Source organism: Penaeus monodon, chromosome 17, assembly GCF_015228065.2.
Source record: "Penaeus monodon isolate SGIC_2016 chromosome 17, NSTDA_Pmon_1, whole genome shotgun sequence".
NCBI classification, from domain to species: Eukaryota; Metazoa; Arthropoda; class Malacostraca; order Decapoda; family Penaeidae; genus Penaeus; species Penaeus monodon.
The window spans coordinates 7,549,684-7,557,214 of NC_051402.1; positions in this window are offsets into that span (position 1 = coordinate 7,549,684).

Here is a 7,531-nt window from a genome sequence, read left to right on the forward strand (position 1 = left end):
TCGTGCTGTAACACTCATGAAGGCCCTGATGGTATTCACTACCGTATGCTCCGGCAACTCCCATCTTCCTCCTTATCCTTCCTATTAAAAATTTACAACCACATATGGACATCAGGAAATTTCCCTTCTAATTGGCAAGAAGCTCTTATCCTTCCCTTCCTGAAACCCAATAAATCGGGTACCCTTCCTCAAGACTATCGCCCCATCGCGCTAACTAGCTGCTTGTGCAAATTATTTAGAGCGGAAAATGTGAACTTCCGCTTAATGTGGTATCTTGAATCTCACAATCTTCTCTCTCCTTCAATTCGGTTTTTGCCGTCCGAAGCACAGCTGACCCCTTTCTCTTTGAGACATATATTACATCTGCATTTGCACGCCATGAATCCGTACTAGCTATTTTTTTTTTATCTAGAAAAAGCATATGATACGACATGGTGGTACCATATTCTCCAACAATTGTCCTCTCTAGGCATACGTGGAAACATGGGTGTCTTCATAAAGTCCTTCCTCTCCCAACGCACTTTCCAGGTCAAAATCGCCTCTGCCACATCATCTTTCTTTCCCCAAATCGAAGTTGTCCCACAAGGCAGTGTGCTCAGTACCACTTTATTCCTTCTTGCTGTTAATGATATTGTCTGTTTTACCACCAGGAGCCCGGTCATCACTATATGTTGATGATTTAACCATCTATGCCCCTGGCACATCCACACCAAATCTCTACCAATTTCTTCAATCTGCAATCTCATCAGCATCTTCCTGGGCCACAAACCATGGCTTCCGCTTTTCTACCTCTAAATCTTTCTCCATTCTTTTCTCTCGCTCACGTGTAGGTCCCCTACCCCCACTCTTCTTATATGGCACTCCACTCCAATGCCGTTCCTCTGGCAAATTCCTAGGTGTCCATTTTTGACTCCAAACGTCCTGGCGAACCATATCTACACATTAAAGAAAAAGCTCTCTGCCGTCTTCAAATCTTAAAAAATCTATCCCATATATCATGGGGGTCAGATCGCAAAACTCTCCTTCTCTTCATGTTACTTTGATCCTCTCCACTCTTGATTATGGATGCCATATCTACTCCTCTGCCTCAACTTCTCTCCTTGCCCATCTTGATACAATCCATCACTGTGGTCTTCGCCTTTCGCTCCTCCCCAGTTGAGAGCCTGTACACTGAATCAGGCATACCATCTCTATCTCGACGTCGTGCCCTTCTCTCTCTCCGATGCTATGTTCGATTCCACCAATTTTCCCTCACTAAACTAACTATCCCACAAACCCCTACTTCTTACCTTAGCTTTATCTCCACGATTACCTATCCTTTCTCCACTCGCATGGATACCCTCCTCTCCCCTTCCCCTTTCCCCCCTCTCCCACCTCTCCCGTTCTCTGTCCATTCCGTCCCTCCATGGCTTTACCTCCCCCATATTTGCTCTTCGTTTTCCCCGACCCACCAAAATCAATATCCCTCTACTGACCTTCTCACACATTTCCTTGACCTGTCTCCACTCATTCCTCTAGTTTCACGTATTACTGATGGCTCCAAATCCACCTTTCCCGGGGCTGTTTTGCAGTATCTTCCCAACTCGTACTTTCAAAAACTCCCTTCCTCCTGAATCCAGTGTCCTTACTACAGAACTGTATGCACCTCCTTTTTGCTCTAAAACACACACATACTCACTCTCCTCTTCCTCTTTTTCAATTTTTACTGACTCCTGTAACTCATTAGCTCTCATAAAGCATACACACCACCACCCCCTTGTTTGTAAGATCCAGAACTGGTTGTTCTACCTGTCCACACGCCATAAAACAATCAAATTTTGCTGGGTGCCCAGCCATGTTGGAATCCCCGGCAATGAACAGGCAGATACACTAGCACGCCACGCCTCTATGTCCACATCATACCAACCACGCTTCTCATATCCCAGCCATGGTTATTACCCACATTTAAAACCTTCTTGTATAATCGATGGCAATCTTTTGGTCAACCTCCGCACTAATAATTACATTCTGTAAAACTATCAGTCTCCTCCTGGTCACTCCATTTCATCGGAACAGACGTTGGGGGACCGCTCTCGCCCGATTACGCATTGGCCACACCCATCTAACACCTCCTATCTGATGTCACAATCTGATCCCCCCTTATGTTCCTTATTTATGTTCCCCCTTTTAATCCCACACATCCTATTGTCGTGCCCACTTTTGAAACAAACCCCCACCTCTGCTTTCCCCACCTATCCTCCCTTCACCGACCTCCCAACCCATCAACATCCTTACAGAATCCCACCTTTCTGCTTCAAAAACCGTTCTCTTTCCTCAAACGCATACATATCCTTCATCTAATCTAACTCCTTACCCACACCCGACCCTAACCCTTTCACTCCCCAAATTTCCCTTTGCCCAGCTTAGACAACTAATCACTAACTCAACCACCCTTCCCTAACATTAACTGTAGTGCTACATGATCTTAGATGTCTAGTACATTTATCTTGCTTTTAACCATTAACCATTTGGTCTAGGCCAAAACCTCCACCCAGGTCTCTACTCGAACCAGAAAGGGGCCCTTCCTCTCCAACTTTACTTCACTCCCCCCACCCCCGTACTTTTATCTATGCTTTTCCCCTTTTTACTACTCTTCAGCCTTATCCACCTTGATGCTACTCTTTCACACCCCCACCCTTCTAACCTACAAACTTTTTACTATGGCTTAGCCCAGCTCAGCCCTCTTCTTGATACCCTCTCAGCCCCTTGCTTCTAGCTATCCCTCAGACGAAGTCTCCTTAATCATTCCTGTCTTGATAGTGCTTTTAGTTTGGGATTTGGATGCAACTGACGCCTGACGGAGTTCTTGGGAAAACCCCATTCCATCCCCCCTCACCCTGGCAATCTATCTACAAGATTTCAGATTGTGGAGGTGGCCTACCTGCCTCCCTCAGGGACTGATGCTACACCTTTCCCCAGAGGTCACTAAAGCCTTTTAGAAACATTGGCAAATTACTTTCTGGACAGGACTTTGTCCTACCATATCATCCCATCCCCCCCCCCCATAATGTTGAATTGCGGGTGTCTAGGCCACCCTACCAAACACTGCCACTCCACAGCCTGATACCCTGTGACCAATGTGGTCATGATTGATTAAACAACTATGCAGTCACATTCATTGCAAACAGTGGTGACTACAATAGCGGGTTTATTAAATGAATTGCCCTACCTAAGCTGAGGTGTAAAGACTTCTTACTCAGTTGTTGTCCTTTTGGGCTCTGCCCCTCCCTGTAAAAGATCTTCCCCTAATACTTGTTTTACTATTCCGGATTGTACGACGAAGATAGGCAGATGCTCTTTTAAAGGAGATAAGGGCTGATAGTTGATTTGGAGTACCTCTTTTGTAGCGGTAACTGTTCCAGGTTTGCACGTTTTAAGCGAAGTGTTTTATTTGCAATCAGAATTCCACCATGGAAAACATTTGGAGGTATTGGTCTTGAGGTTCGAGGATAGCTGTATGTGCAGCTCTTAAGACTGTATTTGTGAAACACCACCATTTCTGAAATGGAGATGAGGGAGGATGGAGGGGTATGAATGAGAGAGTGAGGTGAAAGTATGCCAATCAGCTCTATCAAAGCACCAGCATGGGAGTTGGAAAGGGTACGTATGAAGTAGGAGAAAGGAACTGAAAGTGGTCACTATAGGGAAGTGGTCTAAGACTGACCAGTGGAAATCTATATGAAGAGAAGGGGGGGATAGAGAGAGGCCCAATGCATGAAAAAGATTGCGTACGTGTGTAAAAGTGTGTGGGGCGATCTGATTTAAAAATTTTAAGGTCAGCTGTGGAGAGGAAGCGCTCTAGAGATCGGCCTCGGGAGTTTGTGATAGAATCCCCCCAAAGAGTGTGGCGGCAATTAAAGTCACCAACTATGAGGAAAGGGGGTTTTGAATTTGGGGAAAATTAGATTTTCAAAAGCAACAAAGTCAATGGGGTGGGAAGGGGAGAAGCAGACTGAATCACTGTGATCCAAACGATGAGGAAGATACGAATAACTGTGCAAGGGAACATTGGTTTAAAAGGGAGGTGTGACATAAGGTGTTTTTCTGATTGATAAGTATGGACGAGACTAAAGGGACTGTGGGAAGAGACAAAATGATAATTGGGGATTGGTATTGGAGGATCTGTAAGAAGGTCTCTTGAAGGCATACTATAGATGGGTTATAAGAGGAAAGGATATGACGAAGGTCAGGTCTGTGGGAGCAGAAACCGCGAATATTCCAATGAAGGATAGTTATACTTTACTGATATAGATTGTAGTACGTGTTGGAGATTTTGAGGGGGAAGCAGCTAGAGGGTGGGAAAAGGACTGAGAGGTCTGAGATGGGAGAGGTGTGGGAGTTGGTGTTCTACTAGGAGGGGTATTAGGAGATGGAAGGTCTGAGGAATGGGATACTTGTGACATAAGGGGTTCACGTGTGTATCCAGGAGGGAGTGGGAAAGGGGTAGAGGGATGGTGGGAGGTTAATGTGGGCAGGGTTTTGGGGGCGGGGGGATGGGCTGTGTTAGGAGGGGGTAGGAGGATTGGGGGTAGGGGGGATATCGTTAGGAGGAGGATGATATCAGCAGTTACTGGAGTGTGGAAGGAGCAGTTTGTAAGATTTGGAGGTTGTGTCTGTTTTTTATTAAGTAATCTTGAATATTTTCTATAGTTTCTTTTGAGGATTGGTTGGGGAGTTTTGGGGATAAAAGGGTTTCTTATGAGGGGGGAGAGAGGACTGGTGTCTCAAGCATAGGGGCAAAGGAAGGTGGAGGTGATTGTGTGGTAGGGGAAGAGGGGTGGAACGTTTGTTCTGTCTGTTACGGGTATTTCGAGGAGGGAGAGGGAGGTGTTGTGGTTGTAGTGGTTGATTGAAGTATCTGTAGTAGAGATTGGAGTATCTGGATTTAGGATGGCAAAAGAGTTTTACTGAGGAAATAGGAGGGAGAAGAGGGGGATTAATGTAGGGGGGGTAGGAGAATTGATAGAATGTCAGTACTGGGGTTAATGATAAGAGAACCACGTCGACGTTCTTTTCCCGTCTGGCTTCACGTAATGCGAGTCCAAGTTTGAATCTGAGAGTTGCTACCTCAGACTCAAATTGTCGGTGGGGCAGCCCCCATAAAATACATTATGGGGGGCCGCCACAGTTGACACACGTGCGCGCCTGTGCAGAGCAGTTAGATCCGGTATGGCCCGGGTTTGGGGACATAGTGGGCCTCTGGCTTTGGCACGGCCATGTTTGGCTGGGGGTCCCGGACGCCAACAACTTCTCGGACTGACGTGGAGGGGGTTGGGATGGACGAAGAGGAGGGATTCTCCTCCTATGTAGACGTTAAAGGGAAAGGGCATGTCTACGGAAGGTAATTTGGCTATGTTTGGGTTTTCTTTCGATGACCTCTGGGGAGAATGGAGTAACATTGTACTGATGTTGCATCATAGTGAGACAGGCAAGTAGGTCTTCTCCACAATCTGACCAATCTTTGTCAGATTGGGCAATTTGCTGGGGAGATTGAAACTGTTCCGGTGCAAGTATTGAGGGGGGATGGGGTTACCATATAGGTCAGTTAGTTTTGTTATGCTATAGCCTGGTTTTCGGATGTTACTGTGACAAGACGGAGGGGTCGGTCGGCTACGGAAAGAGACTTTACCTACTTGTTTTTGGAGACTTGTTGGAAGAGAAGGGTGTTGTCAAGTAGGGAGATGTTGGAGGATCAAAAAAATCGGTCCCATTTGGTGCGCTAAAGAGAGTATTCAAGATTGTTGTAGAGATAGGGGTAGTAGAAGGGGGGGGGCGTGACGAAGATGGAGTAGTGTTGAGGGGGTAGTGTTATGGGAGGTGGCAATAAGGCTGAAAGGGTATTAATAAGGGAGGATAGGGTGGTTGATGTTGGAGGTTGTGGGTAGAGGTGTTGAAGTTGAGCATGCTGGGAGATTTGGAAATTTTTTCTTAACCCAATCGCCACGTTTGGCAAGAATACATGCCATGCCCACTGTAACACAGGTTTATTTATTGTATTCACACATAGATGGCTCTACAGTGCTTAGTCATAAAGGGGTCATTTTATTCGCCCTACTTTTCTCCCCCTGTTTACCCTTTCCTTGATTTTGAAAAGGATCTTTTGCATTATTTCATTGTCTTAAATGTTAACAAGATTTTAATAATACTTTAATAATCATAACATCAAAAACAAATAACAGTATTGATATCAATTGTTTAAAAGGAAAAACGCATTTTCCCGCTAATTCAAGGATGCGAAATAAAGATGGGCCAGTAGGGCCTACTGATAGACTCCTTGGAGGCTGAGCACATGGGGAGCCATCGTATGTAACAAAATTCACAAAACCTACAAGGACAGAACTAAACCCGGGGTGATTGGTTAAGGGTTGATTGTTGGCTACGTACTAGTAGGCTTGATGAGGGGGTATTTATTGCAATGTTCGTAGCCGTTGTCAAAGGAGAGCCTTGTGTAATGAGCACTAAGTCACTAAGTAAGAATGACCCAAAAATTCGTCTGTGCCACCCTTTGTATACCTCACTTACTTGGTCTTTACTCATTGTTAATTATGTATACCTCATTTAATTATCTTTAGCTGGAAAGATAAATTTGTACTTAAATAATTATTTAGAAAATTTTATTTTCTTAGAAAAATTATACTTCATTTTTTCTATTTTTGTATCAGGTGCTTATACGTTTACATTATTAAACTGATAAAGAAACAGTGTAAATATTTCGAGTCTACCCCACAAAGCTCAGTTTTTTTTTGTTTCCCCCCAAGGCGTTCTCTTTAATTAGAGGGGACGCAATTATATTTCACTGTTGCTTATTATATTAAGGTTCTATATTGGTTTCTTCATTAAAACATCCATTATGTATTCATTTTGTTTCTGGAGAAATTTATTTAAGTTCCGGTATTATGCATGTATGATTAAGACGAAACAATATGCTTGTTTAATATATGTGACCTGAGTAGATGTTAAAATGTTAAATATACAGTGTTAAAACCCCGATATTATAGTCATAACCAGAGAGAGAGGAGAGAGAGAGAGAGAACCGAAACAAGTGCCTGGTGATGCCCGAAAGAGGTTAGTAAAATTCTTTAAATACCAGAATTTAAAAAGACATTTAGCTGTACTAATATCAATAATAAAATTCTATATAATTTTTATATCTGATTACAGAACAATAACAAAATAATCTTTGAGAAAAAATTGGGGAAAAACATGGTAAAAAGAATATCTTCACAGCTAGTGGCTGACACGTGGCACTTGGATACCATTCAGATGTTTTTTCTGTTATTATTGAGATTTAAAACCCATTCAAGAGTAAGGTTATTGAAGTTTTAATAAAATTATCTTGCTAAAATGAGTTTCATAAATTAAAATAATGATAATTTAAACTTCGATCGTATATAAAGGCTGAATCTATGCAATTTGTTTGTTTCAAAGTACTTATGTTCCTACAAGAATTTTATTTATTTTTATCATTCTAAAATAAAGTTTTTTTAATTTT